Source organism: Anser brachyrhynchus (assembly GCF_964034855.1).
Source record: "Anser brachyrhynchus genome assembly, chromosome: 15".
Taxonomy (NCBI): Eukaryota; Metazoa; Chordata; class Aves; order Anseriformes; family Anatidae; genus Anser; species Anser brachyrhynchus.
Window position 1 is genome coordinate 14429979 of NC_137733.1, and position 18198 is coordinate 14448176.

The 18198-nt window shown below is 43.4% G+C and overlaps 2 long non-coding RNA genes across 5 annotated transcripts in view; one reads left to right on the forward strand and one right to left on the reverse strand.

The window, feature by feature from the left end:
• Positions 1-18147, reverse strand: part of LOC308178578 — a 32677-nt gene extending 14530 nt beyond the window's left edge. Inside the window, exons 1-8 of one of the 2 annotated variants that reach the window (XR_013939833.1) lie at positions 17771-18115; positions 11997-12058; positions 11769-11872; positions 8828-8945; positions 7346-7408; positions 5390-5539; positions 2061-2282; positions 372-457 (exon numbers count right to left, since the gene is read on the reverse strand). This is a non-coding gene — a long non-coding RNA (uncharacterized lncRNA). Of the gene's footprint in view, positions 1-371; positions 458-2060; positions 2283-5389; positions 5540-7345; positions 7409-8827; positions 8946-11768; positions 11873-11996; positions 12059-17770 lie in introns of both variants that reach the window. The other variant, XR_013939832.1, reaches the window with a different exon arrangement.
• Positions 2298-10897, forward strand: LOC308178579. 3 transcript variants are annotated; one of them, XR_013939834.1, is made up of 4 exons: positions 2298-3250; positions 6796-7005; positions 8762-8917; positions 9684-10897. It is a non-coding gene; the product is annotated as an uncharacterized lncRNA (long non-coding RNA). The 3 variants fall into 3 exon arrangements; XR_013939835.1 differs by lacking the exon at positions 2298-3250 and adding an exon at positions 5554-5854; XR_013939836.1 differs by lacking the exon at positions 2298-3250 and having other exon boundaries at positions 6106-7005.
• Positions 18148-18198: the final 51 nt, after the last annotated feature.

The window sequence follows — 18198 nt, forward strand, 5'->3', positions numbered from 1 at the left end:
GATTTTGTTCTTAAGTTTTTCTCTGACTCATTGTCTGATATTCATAATTCATCTTCCACAGTCACCCACATATAAAATGTGTATAATCACCAGGAAGTTATGAGGCTTAACTGATTCATGTTTATGTAAGGCCTTATGATCCTCAGATAAAAATTGTTTTAGAAATGCAAAATATTGTCACAAATTAAACTTATTTTAGTGTCACTATTGATTACTTTAGTGATGGGTCTGCCAGTACTTCTCTGACAAGCCTCCCCTTAGAAATTAACTTTCCAGAATACAAATTTACAACTACATATTATCCAAACCACTAATCTACCTAGTTAAAAAGCTAAATATCTACTGTAACATGTAAAATCATTAATACATACCAGCAAGACTTGCTGACATAAATCCTAACACAGAGCTCCACAGGGAGTACAAGATACTTGTGCTTCAGAGCAAGATCGCTGGAACGCTTAAGTGTGGACAGAAAAAAAAATTAAGTGCTGGTGTTTGCCCTTCAGAGGTGCACACAGATGATCCCACTTTCTGGGGTGCTTTTAAACCTATCCTGTTAAAATGGAGCCGATCACCCAGTAAAACCTTAAGCAATAGAACCAGCTGAGATACACTGTTTATTTTTCCTTAGGTAGATCTTGACCTCCCCTCCTCCATAGCAGCTCCTGCAAAGCACTCTTCTGCTCACCATGGAAGAAAAAGTGGTAAATAAAACCAAAAAGGGGACCTCAGCCCAAAGTAAGCAAAGTGCTGACATTCTGAATTCAAATATTTCTTTCATCCAGTATATTTCAGTGCCCAAATACTCAACTGAAAACTCAGCAACAAAAAAAAAAAATGACCCACAAACCTACATTGCAGCAATTTCTACGAACGAGCCTCTATTTCCCACAAGTCACCAAATCAGCTTGATTATATTCCTGATGGCGAAATCCCGACACAATACAGGAAGCTAACCATACTGCAGATAACAGCAGTTGTCTCCTGGAACACATGGCCAGGCCTTTCCCATTTTCTTGGCTGAGTATTCCCAGCTGTAGATCTCTCCCAGGAAAAAAAAAAAAAATCCTGTCGACCTGCCAGGCATATAGAGAGGAGAGTGAAGAAATTAAGACTCTTGTTTGCATTTGCACAAATTTCTCTTGCATCTCTTGCTTGTAGACACTGCTGTGCTTGTGGTGTGCTCTCCAGTCCTATATATTGAAGAGCTGGAAACTAAGCGTGCTGTTAAGAACACAGGTAGCAGCGTCTTTCTAAGGAAGAAAAAACTCCAAAGGGAAGTGATTAAATCTCTGAAAAGGCCTAAAGACACGAAACTACTAATTAAAAAACAGAATTCCCCAGGAAAGATGGGCAATATTGAACTCCAGCTTCAGCCTATGCAAACTTACTGTTAAAAACTGCAAACACTACTTCTTTCACAGGAGCCTCTGAAGAAGGCAGCTGCTCTGCGGAGGTCTGCCCCACCAGTAGGAGTGCAGCAGGCTGAGGAAAATGGGCATTTCTCTGGGCTTCAGCCATCAACTCACTCCACCTACTTTTACAGTTTTATAGTGGTGGATGGATCTACTCTAATAAATCTTCAGCAAATTGCCAGGATGTGGATGTTAAATATATAATCAGATTCATTAACAATGGAAAAGCCTGAAGGTAATTTAGTCCCAAAAAGGTTATATTTTAATATAATGCTCTGAACACATTCTAATGACTAATACAGATTGATAGCATCAATAATAAGTAACATTTCCATTCCAATTCACTTTAGAAATGCTAGCTAATTAATTCTCAACCATATCAGGAGATAGGTCAGCGTTGTTAGACACCTTGCACAGACGGGAAAACGGAGGTAGAGGATCTTGTCCGGTGACAGAAGAAGCAGCAATGTTCATCAGAGGCCTGCATTTGAGAATTCCCGTTCCCCCCTCTGATTATACCTCACACTGCCACAGTTTCCAAAATGGGTATGCTTCTAAGTACGCATAGGCTCTTTGGCAGAGAATTTCTTCCACACTTTTCCACTAGGTGGAGAAGCAAGGAAAGGATCTGCCCCATGATCTCACCAACTGCGTGGAAGAGGCTGGTGTTGCAACAACTGCCCCAAGGTCAGACAGCTTCCCATACACCAGCATCTGAGCATCTTGTTTTCCTCAGACACAGACATGTCACTGGGACTTTCTAAAGACGACACTTCTTCAGCGGTTTCTCCATGCTCATAAGCAGGCCAGATCTTGCAGGGGAAGGTGATCCGAGATTTATTAGAAGGTTCCCAATTCAGAAGCACACTGTAAAAATACAAGGCAGGACTGTTTGGTCTATTTTCTATTGTTTTGCACGGGAAATACATGACCCACAGTCTGGAGAAAACTCTGCTTTAGCAGTAAGGCCTAGAAATGGTTAATCTTTCTGGAAGATACCACTCACTAACCTGCTAATGGAGTAATACCAAAGATGGGATTTGTCCCAAATAAAGAGCCTATTAAAACTAAATAAAAGGCTTCCAGAAGCCTTTCTTCCAAAGCATCCCCGAGAGCCTTACTGAGGCTCTAGGGCTGCCAGACCTCAGCTGACAACACATACTTGGCCCCTTCTCAGCTTTGACAGAATTGCAAGCAGGAAGCTGGGCTGCTGAAGTTGCTCCTTGAGCTGAGGAGGCAGTCCTGCTGAGCGAGGCCACAGCCTCTACCCCGTGCAGAAAGCACACGGATGCTGTGGCTGGGATGGCAGAGCTTGTGGAGAAACCCCTGAGTGAAGGCCAGGCTGGAGATGGACAAAGAGGTCATGAAAGCAGAGATCAGTGTCCTCGGTGCTAGCACTCTGCAGAAATCCAGGGGGAGAGGACACGAAGGAGTTTCTCCAACCACCAGTGCAGCCAGCAGTGCGAGGCAGAATCCAGCTCTCTGCAGGGTGAGAAAGCTGCCAGCAGAAAGCAGCCGTTTGCAGGCTAGCACTGAGCACTGCCCACCCTGGCTGATGGAGCAGGCATCCCCCTCGCTAAAGATTAGGACAATTTGCACTCCCCCTGCCTATTAGTCATCCCTTTATAATTACAACCAACAGGAATAAACTGAGCTTGCAACGGAGGGAGGATATTTTGGCCCTTCAAGCCTTACTCAGCATCATATGACTGCCTTCTCCTACAGCTGAACTCAGACTCATGTTCACAAGCTGGAAGATAACCTGTCTGAAGCCAAAGCCCGGCTGGCTGAGGCGGAGAAGAGCCAAGCTGAAATTAATGCCATCAGGCTCCAAGGTAAATTCCTTGACAGCTTTGTGCAATGTTACTTCCCTTGGGTCCTACTCTACCCCTGCATTTCTTGTAACTCTGGCAGCCCTGCTCTGCCTCCTTTAGCAAATCTGCCCAATCCTTCTACCTTCGCTTTTCTTTCTCTCAAGTCAGATTGAATTAATTCCTCTCCTGCTTCCCTGTGAGCTTTTCCCTCAGCTGGAAACAGCCAGATGAGCGAGGAACACAAGGAAGATCTGGCCTAGATTAACCAGATTGTCCACATGAAGATCCCTCTCAACTCTCAGGTACAGTATGTAACTTCAAGGGACAGCTGGATGAAAAGTCAAAGGTTCTGGGGACCACCAACTGCCTGCACAGGATGCTGATACCGTGGGACGTGCAGTGCCTGCTCTTTTGCACGCTCCCCACCTCAGAGAAACAAATCTTTTGTTTCAGCTCTCGCAAAGGGAAACTTTCTCATCCAAATTAATCTCTGGGCTTGTCACCAGCTAATCTTGGTGGGGGTGTGTGGGGGCATGAGCCTTGTATGGATATGAAAATAAGACAGCCTCCCGTGAGTCAGCAGCAAAGAGCAGAACACACACCTCTTGATTCTCGGTCCAGTGTCTGTTCAGTGGATTGTACAGCAGTTTATTTGCATAGGTCACGCGTGTTTGGCTCAAAATGTATCAGTATTTCAAGTCTCTGCCTGACATGTCTGCCTTGGAAATTTTTCTTTATCTCCAAAGAATAATTCAAGTGCTGCACCTGCATATCAAAAGCTTGGCAAGAATTCTCTCTGTGTTCAGAACAATCACCAAATGGGTTTACTGTCATAATTCTTTTGAAATACTTGCAGAGAAAACAGTGATGATGACAAGCCAAGTTCTGTTTTCAGTTATATGAACTCAATTCAATTCACTGCAGTACAGTAAAAAAAAAAAAAAAAAAAAAAAAAAAAAAGAAAAGCAGGTACGGAGAACAGACGCTTGGCTCCTGACCAGGAAGACATTTTGAAACCTGAAATGTTTCTAGCTGGTCCAGAACTGAGTTGTTCAAGTGTAACACTCCAGCTCAGGGCAGTGAGGTCAGTGCATTCATAATCCAACCAGACAGATGCATAGGAATGGCTGCACTATCTCAAATCCTGCACGGCTGCTGCAGTAAGCCTGGCCAACTCCAAGTAGGACTTGGACCTGATGAAAGCACATTTGGAAGAGAAGGAGGAGGGCAAAGTGAACCGTGGTTCCTGGTCTCTAAACTCAATACTGAAATCACAATCTGGAAGGCTAAATACAAGAGCCAAAGAGCTGGAAGAAACAAGGTGAGCACTCAGCTTTCAGGAAGAATGGGACAGGACTTAAGGTGGTTTATTATTTAGTTTAGCTGCTGAGTCACAGCTTACAGATGTGATCTGTTAGAACTCAACTTGGTAAGAGAGAAAGGAAGTACAATGCTCTGGCTAAGAGAAAAGAAAAACTAAATACTTGCAATAACAAGCAGGGACTATTGAGACCTAACACTTGTATGCTAACAAAAGAAAACCAATGCCGAACCTTTCCAATAAACGATTGAATAGCCTTTCTTTACTCCAACAGCCCTACAAAAGCCACTAGCATTTCCTAACAATAAAGAAAGCACCAAAGCACATTAAATCCATTACAACCTGGACTTCGAGATCTGGTATTATAGGCTAGAAGTTCAGCCAATCTTTCTAACAGTCTCTCTAACAGACCTAACATAAAGATGCTTTCACATAGTCCTAGCTCCTGTTGCTATTAAGACACCTGGGGGGCTTCACTGTGAGCCTGAAACAAATTGAGACAAAATAAGCTCCTACATCTCTGCCTTAGTACAGAGTTCCACAGATATTCACAGGGAGGGAAGCTGCTTTGCTCTTTGACACTATCCCAGTCCTTGAGATATCTGAATGGAAAGTGGAAGAGTCTATCACTAGGTAACAATCCAGCAACAAAGAGCTGAGCTGCAGCCTGATCTGTCTCATCCACCCATGGAAGGGAAGATCCAGCCACAACCCAGTAGCAGTTTTCATTCCCTTTTCTGAGATTGCTTCCAAGATTACCGGTGAAAACAGCAATAGCGCCCAAGGAGGTGACAGCTTCTGACTTTTACTACTCCTCACTCCATGAGCTACTTACTCACCAAGATATTTCTGCCCTCCTTCCCTCAGGACAATGTCGGCTGTGAGGCTTCAGGAAGCAGAGCAGACAGCTGAATCAGTCCAAGCCTGTGTTGGCAGCCCAGAGAAAACTAAGCAGAGGCTTCAGACAGAAGCGGAGAACCTCACTCAACCTGGAAAAGCCAAGAAAGCCAGCCATTCAAGAATGCATCCAGCACAAGCCTGATGAGCAAGATCTGGTGCTGGAGTCTTTCTGTTAACTCACGGATCCCTTATTTCCCAGTATTTTAAGATCTCTCTATCAAATGTCACAGTAATCTGTATGGCCATGAGAAGCAAGGCTAAGATTTATCACCTCATGAATAAACCTAGACGAGAGCCGCAGCAAATTCCTAGGAGCACTCAGCATGCTTCTTGTAAACTCATTAACTGTCTTCCAGAAACAAGAGTGCAGCTGAAGCAAAAGCCCTCCCTAACTGCAAGGCAAGGTATTCATCTTCTTTTTAAGGATAATGATATCCTGCTTTGAACTTTGCAGTGTTGCAGTACCAGTGGGTTGGCCACTGGTTATTAACTACCACACTCAAAGCAGATCTAAACAACATGTAGTTTAAACACCAGCAATGAATGCTCCTTCATTAAATTAGTATTTCTCCTCTTGCTAGTGCTAGTGTAAGAGCATGAATAGCAGTGCAACTGTGGGACATTTGAATAAAAATGTTACTTAAAATAGGCACAAAGGCTGCTCCAAATCCACTGAAGTCCTTGGGTTTCTGCCAATGACTGCAGTTGGCTTTAGAACAGGTCTCAAGAGCTGACAATCCCACATACAGCATTACAGTACTGGGCTGAAAATCTGTTTCACCATCACTTTCTTTAATGAAGCAGTCCTTTATTCTTTGGTTCCTGTGGTGTGCTTATCACCATGGTATCTGAACGCATGTGCAGATCATAAAGATATGTAGAATATTTGTGATTAAAAGCTCCTAGGAAAGAAAAATGTACCTTTATTCTTTCCCTTCATGACAAGCAGTTAAACATGGTCTAAAATAGTCCTGAATAACATCTTGTTTGTAACTGAATCGTCTTTGAAATAGAGTCACACTAATCAACCCAGGCAATTACTAACAGCACATCTGCACAAGGAATATCTGAAGTGGGAAACATTTGCTCCACAGCAGCATCATTATAACCACAGGAGCAAGGAAGACTATCACACTGATGGGAACTGGGTGATCTTGTTAAATTCCTAATGGTGAGGAAAGAAAGCCTTGTAAACATTTTAATCACCCATTCAGAGTGACCAAGAGAAACTCTGCCAGTCATTAGAGCGGCTGCCAATTTAACTGCGACTAGCTGGCAGGACACGCAGAGAAGTGAAGTGTAAAGAAAACTTGTGTCCAGTGAATGCTTGGCTTTATCCTTCCAGGCCAACGCCGCTTGTGCTGCTGAGGACAAGAAGCAGAGAGCCTTTGATAAGATGCTGGCAGAATGGCAACAAAAAATATGAAGAGCTGCAGGTGGAAGTGAATATTTCACAGAAGGAATGTACATTGACTGGAAATTCTGAGCTTAAGAGTGTCTGTGAAAAACCCTTGGAGCATCTGGAATCTGTGAAGAAAGAACATGGCCCTTCATGGTAAGTACTGGCTTGACATTAAAAACCTTTGTAAATCATTGGCCATTTGATTCCTACTTAGCTATTCCTTAATCTCCTGTGGTATCTTCTAGCACCAATTCCAGTTTTCTTATTTCTAGCAGTGCTTTCATGCTCTGGGAACATACATTAGAAGCGCTGAAGTCACAGGTTAGATTCTGCTCTTGGGACTGGGTCTGCATTCACCCCGCCACCCAGTTCACCCGAGATACTAACAGTCGCCTGTGTACTGCCTCCAGGAACTGACTCTTGGGATAACATTTGGAAAGATCCTTTCTGAACCCCCAAAGCACGATCACGATAGCAGCTTGATTGTACTCACTCTTATACTAGGAGGTCATCACTCTCATCACTCCAAGCTGGGCCATGTATCATCACTAGAGCGCTACGTAAGGTGATAATAAACAGGTTACATCGTTAGACTTAAATCCGAAAGAGGCTGCAGTCCCAACCCAGCTACCAGCATTCTCCCTAATTCTGAGCAATTCACTTAAAGGACTATTTACAATCACCACCTTTACTCTAAGAAGATGAAGCTCCCTTTAACCTCAGTGAGGAGAATTAGGCGTCTCCAGAAATCAGTTCAAAGGAAGTCAGTTAAACTCCTGCACAGAGTCTCCCTCTTGGCATCACTTCTCCCCCACTTACTGTACAGGGAGGGCAGCTGCCTTTTTTCTTTTAACTTCTGTAAATTACAAAAATTGATCTCCTACAGGGGGCTGAAAGATGACACCGTAAATATTTAGAAGATGCTACAATCTGCTGCCCTTGCAGCCACCAGAAAACAGTGATGGACTCTCTGGCACAGACCCAGTGCTTTCTGGGCTATCTCCCCCAACCCTTTGCTCTGTCCTACATCACCTGGCAGAGAGCCGCACTCTGCTGTACAGAGATGATGCGGAGTCCCATTTCCATTTTGTATGAGCAACCATCCGAAAGGGGGAGAGGGGAAGGCTGGGTTAAAAACTGGAAGAAATTTCTCGTGATTTAATGGGCTTCATTCTTCCGCCTCCACAAACACATGCAGCTAGTGTGGCTCATTCAGAAATCCAGGATAATATTTAGCAATGAAAAAAAGGGCAGCTAATGTAAAGTGACTGGAACCATTTCATGCCATTTCCATTCAAAGAATCTGTCTGGTGCACTTGGTAAAGTTCACGGTCCTGAAATAAACCTATCATATGAAATATCTGTTTTCTTCCCTAGAGGAAATTAAGGTTCTAATCAATCAGCTGGGAAAGGGAGGGAACAGCGTTCATGAGCTGCAAAAGAGACTGGAGACTGAGAAGGATGAACTGCAGGTGGCACTGGAGGAGGCAGAGTCTTCCCTGTGGTACAGATGTGAGAACTGCAGGCAGGTCCAATGCCTACTGCCCACCTTCCACCAGAAGGTGGTGTGTGTATAACCCTACAAAGGGTATTTATTCATCCTTCTGTTGCATATTTCCTTACAGGCTGAATAAAGTAAACTGATTTGCATTCAGCTTGAACTGCTTCAGGTTAAAGCTGCCATTTGAAAGCTGTCACGATCTTCTATTTAAAATGCGTTCATAAATGGCTTGGTTCAAAATTCTGGTACCACAGTTATGAACAGGTTTGGAAAGCTCCTGTGTTTTTGTTAGTCGGTGGGCAATAACGTGATACTAAGGCTGGATTAGACTCAACATAACAGAATGTTGCACCATATGCTTCACTGGACTCCGCAGAAAATCACCAGCATGCAATCCCGTCTCTGCAGGTGAGTCTGGAGACTGAAGTGACAGGGCATGCTGAAGCACTTAGGCTCAAGGAGATGGAAACTGACCAGAACAAAATGGAAATCCAAGTGGATCGTGCCAACAGGAATAACAGTGAGCTCGTCAAGACACTGAATAAATTGCAACAGCATCTCAAGGTAAACTGGAGAGGGTGCAAGCAGGTACCTGAATGGGAAAGCACGCCAGTTTTATTTTATAGCTTAAGCAACAAAGCAGTAGGTTTTGTACTCTTGTTTAGACAGACATCTTGAATATAAAATCTCAATTTGTTCCAAAGCCCTGGTTCTCCCAGTCATACCACTTCAACCTGCAGGAGTTCCGACAAACCTTACACAGGATAAGCATTACTGTCAGCTTTTGCCAAACTAGAAACCCAAAGATCTATCTGTATGTAATTAAAGCAAGAAAAGTTGTGCTGTTAGGAGAAATGGATCCACTGCACTTGTTGTTTGCATGGTGTAGCCATGTAACAGACTGGAAACAAACCAAGAAGTAAAACTAAGGAGCTTCCTTTGGCTCTTCATTTCAAAAATAAAACCCAGTAAACTAGTAACAAAAAGCTAGACTCTTTGCTGGAATCAAGTAATATAATCGCTGCCAAAAATCCAGTTTTAGTAACTTAAAAAGTAACAAAGATTCTTTCTTTCTCCCTCTACTTACACTACGCATATACACACCCAAACCTAACCCGTCCTCAGTGACACCAGTCTCAGTCAGAAATACTTCTTTTAAAGTCAGTGTGGCTACAGTCATATGACAGGCATATACAATACTAGGATCAAGCACTTTTTTTTTTTTTTTTTTTAAATCTGGCATCACCTTAAGGAAGAGCTTTGCAGGGAGACCTCCTACATCTTTCAGCTTCCTCTCCATTATTTACATTAATTTTTTATCTGCTTTCAGGACCTTTGGAAGCAAATGGATGAGGATATGGATAAAAGCAGAGGAGCAAATGGATACAGCCAGAGCTGGAAGCAGTACGGACCAGCCAGGAGGGCAGCAAGGTTGAAAACCCTACCTTAAAAAGGACAATGTAAGATTCTGCCTCCAATGAAACTACAGTTTTGCTCGTTGTTTCCATGGTGCTGGGATTTCTTCTATGGAACGTAGCCCACAGCAAGATCCATTTTAGTGAAATTTTACAGATTGCGGTATGAAATGACATACCTGCTATCTTTTTTCTGTGCATAGGTTTTAGAAGCCACTTTAACATTCACCATTACAGCCTGCAGTTCTTTTCCATAAAGGAAACATTGCTAACATTTGCAAAGAAGAAAGTATAACTTCTGGAATGGACTGATACCATGAAAAGTATTTCTCAGCTGCAATTATGGGACATCAGTTATAAAAATTGAGTCAAAAATGCAATTTTTATTCGAACAGATTAGCAATGCAATCAATTCATTTACTTAAAACTGACTGATGATGAAAGGATACATTTTTAGCAAGTGAACTGCTATCTCCATACTAAATTTGGAGTTTAGAAGTTTTGTTATATGGAACCTATAGAGCTCAGAACCTGTGCAGCGTTCTGGAACACAATGGCACATTTACTTGATGTTGTTTTGCTAGAGAGCCGTGTGTGTTGCTAGAATGCAGTTGTTCTATTAAAGCCCTTGTAGTCCTCCTTCCTTAGAGTGGGGCTCATTTTTTTTTTATTATTATTTTTACAGCAACAACAGTCCTCCAGTGATTCATATCAGTAAACAGTAAGCACTAAACGAGCTGTAGAGCTCATATTTTCCATGAAATAAAAAGACATACAGATCATAAATTCTGGAGCAGAAACTACATTCATTTGTTGAGATTGCAATCAAACACAGTTTCAGTCAGGTCTAAAGCCAGCTGCTGCTACTGCAGCTTCACTTTGAAATAAATAATATTGGTATATATAATCAAATCCACACACACAAATATCCAGTAAAACAGACTCAGGCTCAAGGACTTCATAAACAACAGAGTCTATCTCTGCCTCAAAGGTGCATCATTATTTTAGCTTTCATTTAACATGACAATAAATATGCAGGTCCTAATGTTCCATAATGCAGATACAGTAGGGGGTGAATCCCACTTGGCTTAACAGTGCAAAAGTTTAGAGAAAAACAAACTGCAGAAAACTTATCCACAAACCACTTTGGGAGCTGAGCAGTTAACATATTCTGGGTCTCCAGGACTTCTTCCTGCCCTCTAGAAATAGCCTGCTTGCTATTAAATGAAAGCTAGAATCTGACCTTCAGCACACTATTAATGAGCATGAGGAAGTCATCAGCAAGCACTGAAAAGCTGATGAGAAAGCAAAGAAAGCTGTGCCTGATGCAAGCCACCTCCCCACCCTTCTGCCCTTTATGTTGGTAGCTAGAAACCTTAAAGTATACATTCCATTATTTTTCTCCAGTGCTTATTTGTAAGCACACTGCTGATAATACATGTTAGCTGTTGCATTGCTCTTTATGATCCTAAAAAGCAGAATGCTTGTTAGCTCACTGATTGCAGTTTGGCAAAATTAATCCACAAAAGAAATCTACTTCCTCTGTGCCTCTCTCGTAATCTACATCACAGATGGCACCCTGAGGAATTCCTCCATTTCCTCTCTCGTTATCCCCTCTTTCACTCATTGCACAACTCCACTCATCACACCTCTCAGGCCTCCAACACAAGAGTAGGCAGGCTTCCCTTTCTAGCTAGTCAATGGCATTCATAACTGGCACAGAGGGGAGAAAACTTGCCAGCACTGAGCAGATTGCTCTGTTGGCACTGTACTGACAGCTGGCACTTCAAAAATATCATAACTAGCTATGGATTTAATGCACAGTTTCCTCCCAGAACGAGGATGAGCCTCCTGCCTTTCTGCTTTAAGCACATTCAGACAATATCTTTACTTTCCATCTATAGCAACTTTAAGCCACCTTCTTTCCACTGAAGGGTAGAAATCAAAGCTTGAAGTATTATTAGAACCAAAGCTATTGACTTAGTAGACAGGGATAATACCTTTGACTAGTCCAGTGAGCATGCTGTCACCTGGTTTAGAGTCGTCCAAGTCAGCTGGGATTACTTCCCTTGAGTTCAATGGATCCAGTCTTCAGAAAGGCAGCCTATGACACAGAAAAGTTAAAGATGAGCCAAAGTTTCTCAGAAGGCAACATACAGGTATTGGGTCTACATATCCTAGCTTTCAATGCTCTGTATAAATAGCTGTGCTGTCAATCTGTTCCATACCTTCCTCGTGGGCTTCCCCTATGGCAAAAGAGCCGTGTCAGGAGCAGGACCACAGAATGTACCTGAAAGAAATTAAGAACTATTAAATCACAATAAAAGATCTGTAATTCAAGACTGAATAGGCTGAGCAGTTAGGCCTGAAAGGAAGAAAAGCAAACCATCACAAAACTCCAGGCTAAGAAAAACATGTACAAATATATTAGACAGCTCATTCCAGCTGAGCAACTGTGAAGCTCTTTCCTGCACCTCAGCTTCCACATTCAGCACAAATATCTGAAAAGGAATGTTTCCATTTAACAATCAACACGTCCCAAAGGAAAATGGGAAAAGGAAAACCAAAGTAGGCAGAAAAGATGCATGTAGGAGACTCTCAGTCCACTGGAGCGCAAGAGAACTTCAGCACTTTACACCCTGTGCAGAACTCATCAATCACGAGCTCTACGGCGTTGGGATACAGCAGGAACGAGCTACTGGTATCAGCAGCTGACCTGCAGCCACGAAGGAGGATTTGCAAGGGGTACTGTCCACAGTGGTAGGACTTGCTGTTTATTTTTGAACTGCAACAAAATCCTAGAGCGTGAGCACCTCCAAACTGCTGGGGCAGACACCATCTTCCTATTGCATTTTCTGATTCTCATAACTCCATATCAACACTTCAGGTCCCTTCTGTGATTATTTATCCTACTGCTCCTTTTCAGATCAAAGAACTGGATATAGCGTTAGACTCCTCTGAATAGAAACACCATGTGGAGACTGAAAATTCTCCACAAGAGGCCCCTAAACGAGTTGACCTTCCACAAAAACATGGCAACAAAACCAACTAGCACACGCAGGAATAGCTGGAGGAGCTGCAGAACTGAAAACTTCGAGAGTCAAACTGAGACAGTTGGATTTACCCCCTGCTCTAGCTCGCTGCTTCATCACACAATCACATCTCATGCCCCATGGGCACTTTCTCTCCAGAGCACCCACTGCAGGAAGCAGACGTTCAGTCCATTTTGATGGCTTCCCTATAGACATAAGGGCCATTGTAGCCTCAAACGCTCCTGTTGAGACAGTCACCCAAACCACGCAGCATTCTTTACAAAGAATTCCTCTCCCCTCCCTTCTTTGCAGCCACTTCCTGACCTCAAATACAGTCTCCAATAATTGTGTTCATACTTGTGTATATAAATCACAGCTATTAACTACCATTCTTCAGGGCCACGACTGTACTCTTCACCCTGCTGTCACACCGAAGGAACACAGCAGATGTATTCCAAGACAGTTTTTTCTCGTGCAAACATTTACCTCGTTAAATCACATCGCTGGTACAGGCACAAGAGGCCAACCAAAGCCTGTCCACGTAGAGGAAGACCATACACAAATCGGATGACACAGAGGAGAGGGATGGGGTGGCTGAGTCAGCTCTAAGATTGCACACCAGGAATTGTGCCTCAGCAAGCAAAGGGCTCGCTTCTGGGGAGATTATCCAAGTGCCTAAACCTTCGTCCTCCATGTCAGTGGTTCAGGAATAGGCACCGGAGCTGGAGCTCATGTTTGAACCCACCTGTCATGAATTTATTAGAGCAGAAAAGGGCGTGGAACTGAGATGAAGAAAGCATAGGTGTGTTCTTGAAACTGATTCATGCAGTTCCCTATAAACAGACTTCGAAAATCTGTCAATTCTTATGCATGGAAATAAGCTCTGAAATGGCAAATGACTGGTACAGATGTATTTTCACTAACAGTAAAACAGAAAGGGGAAATGAGCAGCATCCTACTACTTGCAAAAGAGAAGATCATTAAGAGCTAAATCTTCACAAGGGTACCAAAATTGCATAGCAAGGACCTCTCTTAGGAAAAACTCCCCCTCATCTGGGGGTCACGGTTCTCCAGGACACTTCTCTACGCCCCAGCAGTCTAGCAGGGAAGGAAGGGACAAAACCACATGAAGCAAGTACCACCTAACTCCTACTCCCTCTCCGCCTTCCTCCAGGGGAAAAAACAAAGGGTTGCACATCGTTGCTTAACAAATGGATTTATTTACACGGCGATGGGAACGTGCCTACACACTTGTTGTGGGTTAACCCTGGTAGGCAACCAAGCACCGCAGAGTCGCTCACACTCCTTCCCACCCCACGTTCTCCCAGTGGGACAGGGGAAGAGGAAAGGAAAAACAAAAGCATGAACACCTGTGGATCGAGATAAAGCTTGTTTAATAAGCAAACGAGAAGTGGAAGAATAGAGAAAGAAAACAAAACAAGTGATGCAAAAGCATTCACTCACCACATCCCACAGGCAGACCAAGGCACAGAAAGTTCCTGAGCAAAACAAGGCTAATTTTCCTAAACCCACTCCTCCCCCTTTTTATTGCTGAGCACGACATGGTACAGCACGGCACATCTCTTTGGTACCTTCAGGTCATCTGTCTGGTTGTGTCCCCTCCCATCCTCTTGAACATCCCCAGTCTATTCACTGGGAGGAGAACAGAGTGAGAAACACAGATGCTGTGCAAACACCATCCGGCAACAGCTAAAATGTTCGTGTGTTATCAGCATTGTTTTGGTCACAAATCTAAAACACAGCATCATGAGAGCTGCTGTGAGGAAAATTCTCCATCCTGGCCAGGCCCAGTACAACGCTATAGCATTTTACTTTCTTTCTAGCAACATTTTGAAAGGTAAATAAGATGCTGCTGCAATACATCTTCAGTTTCTTTTCTTCCAGAGTACTGTGCACCTTGCCAAGGGCCACCCATCGAAAAACTGCTAGAGATTACAGCAACAGGTGTGAGATCATGAAGAAGTCTACACACGAATCGGACTAGAAGAGACTGAAAAAGTGTGCAACAACCTGCAGATAGAAGTTACCTGTGTGAGACCTGAGGCTTCAAGTATACCTTGAATAACAGAAGACATCATCACTACTTGAGAAGTATCTGTAGTAATGCAGATTTTTGGATTTTAAGGCAACGATAGAAGGTGTGATCTGGAATGTCTTTTGCAAATAATTTGTCTCATTAATGGTCTTAATAAAGCTTATTGTATGGAAAAGAAAATGAAGTTGTTCACAGTGCTGTGAACGCTATCACCTTGCTATTATTCACCAAGCCCTGCCTGGACAGCTAGAACAAATGCATTTAGGCACATAACCTTTGTACAGCAGGCTAACAGCAGGGCAGGTGCTGCCAAGCATCACACACTTGACACTTTGCTCTAAAGGTGGTCACTTAGAGCCCAAGCCTCGGGGCAGCCAGCCTGAGCACACAGGCTCCTACCTGCTTCACCGCAGATCTCCTCTGGCAGGGAGGAAAAAGCAGTCAGCATCAAGCTTGACATTGCCTAGAAAACCAGCATGCAAGAAGACTGCACAGTGAAAGGCTGATCAAGCTGCAAGCAGTGGAAGCAGCCTGTCCTCCTTCTCATTTCGTATTATGACCACGGCACAAACTCCACAAAGTTAAAACAGCTGTCAGTTGTATTAAATAGCAAAAACAGCAGGACAATTGGATACATTGACTTTCCATGCTTAGAAATCCTGAATTTGCAGTTACTTAGATTATGAGTGACTTCATCTGATCTAAGACAAATGATCTCGGCAATTCAAGAATATTACTGATGAAAATTAAATTTTGTTAAGTTATTATCATCTAGATGGCAGTTCTAGAGATGCAAGGAATGCACTTAGGAAAAATGACATTTCTTCTGTCCTCCTTTTAAGCACCAGGCATGATATGATACTCTGTGTTGGAAACTGCTGGGGTGGATAACGCACATCTAGAATGCCTCTCAAGGCAAGTGTTTTCATCTGCAAATACCAGTTCGCGTATCTAACAGCCCACTTGCAAAAGACCTCTTTTTGACTAGCTGCTACCAACTGCATGCACTTGCTGTTTAAAACATAAAAATTAACAAAGAAACACAAAGGATGTTCCAGTTCAATTTTTTTTCAGGTGTATCTTAAGGTCAGCTTGGATCTAAACTATTTTTACTAAGATCAGTTCAGCCTAACCTGTGAGGCCTTAATCTCAAGAAACATTGGCATCCTTTCTGAATTACCACCACTTAATTGCATCAGCAATACAGCAGGAACAAAGGTGGAACATTCCCTGGAAAGCTACGCTGGAGACAAGGCCTTAGCCTTTAATGCTTAAAAGCTCTGCAGAGTTCCTCATTTAGATACTTTCACCCCATCTGGTGCAAAACATAAAACCATGCTTAAACACAATTTCATTCCTGTTTCGTAATTTTACTTGGCCTAGTTGAGTATCTTTAATCTGTGCAGCTGATCTAGTTTATTGTTAAGCCAATAAGGGCTGCAATGGTTACGTATCTTGGGGTTACAGAACCACAGTAACTCTAGCTTAGGGGACCATCGAATCTAGCCTCCTTCCTCGGTGCAAGATCTTATATTGGGCTTTAGCCGCTATGACACATATTTGTCTGATCTGTTCTTAAAAGCCTCTAAAAAGAGCCCACGTCTTGCCAAGGCAGTCCAACATAGCGCATGACTAGTTCAAAGGAATCACCGAAACATTTTTTCACTGTAACCCAGATCTGCCTTGCTGTTATTTTAGCTTATGGCTTCTCACCCTACCCCCAGTGGACATAAGAGAACAAATCGTTCCTTTCCTCACGGCAACAGCCTTTTATCTATTTGAAGACTTACCACGTTGTTCCGCAGTTTTCTGTTCTCTGAACAGGCTCTATAAAAGTCATATGTTTGAAAACTCAATCATTATTGCCATTTTTTCCTCCAAGTGATCCCAATTTCCTCTCCTGTGGAGCCCAGTGCTAGACACACGTTTCTAACGCAGGTCAGCAGAGCAGGATGGATTCCTGCGTGCATCTTACTGGTAGTTTTCATACTTATAGGGACCTGCATGGTGTTCAAACCTTCTCCAGCAGAAGGAAATGGATACCTATTTAGCTCACAACCTACAGCAGCCCCTCCATCCTTCCTTACAGCACAGCCAGCTGCCCAGTTCTCCTCATCTCATAACCGTGAAGTTATGTTGAAGTACGCAGCAGCACACCTGTTAATAACTGCATCCCTTTTTTTTTTGTAGACTTCCCATCTTGCATTCTAGTTTGATACAACCTCAAACTCGATCCCATCTTCAAATACAGCACTTACTGCGCCTATTTCGTTGCAGATGAGTAATGGACCCAGGGTAGCTCCCCATACAAGCACTGGCATCAGGTACATTTTCCCTCAACCAGTTTTGCAACTCCCTTAGAGGAGTATCACCTAAACTGGTTCTCCAGTTTATTATTAGAACATCCTGCAGGCCAGTGTCATAGGTCCTACTTAAAAAAAAAAAAAAAGATATATGACGTGCACTGCCTCATCCCTATCTGCAACCCCAGTTACGCTGCCAGAAGAGGACGTGAGAGTGACTCAAATCATTCACCATAAAGCCATGCTGGCTAGCATTCACCTTCTTACAAACTCTTTATTTCCCTCAGAGATCAGAAAAAACATTGTCAGACCCACTTCAGTAATTTATAAGAAACGAGTTTTCATTTCTAACCAGTCCAATCCTATAAACCCGGAGGGGAGGGGTTATTTGTTTAATGAAATAGCTAGCTTGACCAGGTGTCAGAACTCCCCTGACACACGCTGAGCGCAAGCATCAGCCAACAATAATTTCAGACGAATTGGACCATCCAAAGTACTTAGGCATTTTCACCCATAAATCTCCACCTTGCTGGCTTGTCCCGTTGCAGCGACCATTAGAATAATGCTTGTTGCGATCATGAATGTGTGCTACTTTAATGCTGGCCACCTACCTGGGATGCTGGCATTCTGGATAGCTGAGTGTCCAGAAAAGTATCAATCACAAAACGGCCTCGGGTTGTGCCAGGGGAGGTTCAGGTTGGAAATGAGGAGACATTTCTTCTCAGAAAGAGCAGTCAGGCATTGGGACGGGTTGCCCAGGGAGGTGGTGGAGTCACTGTCCCTGGGGGTGTTTAAGGAAAGGTTGGACATGGTGCTTGGGGACACGGTTAGTGGGTGACATTGGCGGTAGGGGGATGGTTGGACCAGATGCTCTTGAAAGTCTTTTCCAACCTTAATAATTCTGTGATTCTATGATAAATTCACTCAGGGATCTTTCGCTCCTCAGAATACCTCAGGCACTGACCCCCCCCCCCCCAAGGTGCGCTACCACCCCACTGCGCATGCGCCCCCTCCCTTTGTGTGTCTAGGCGTGAGGCGC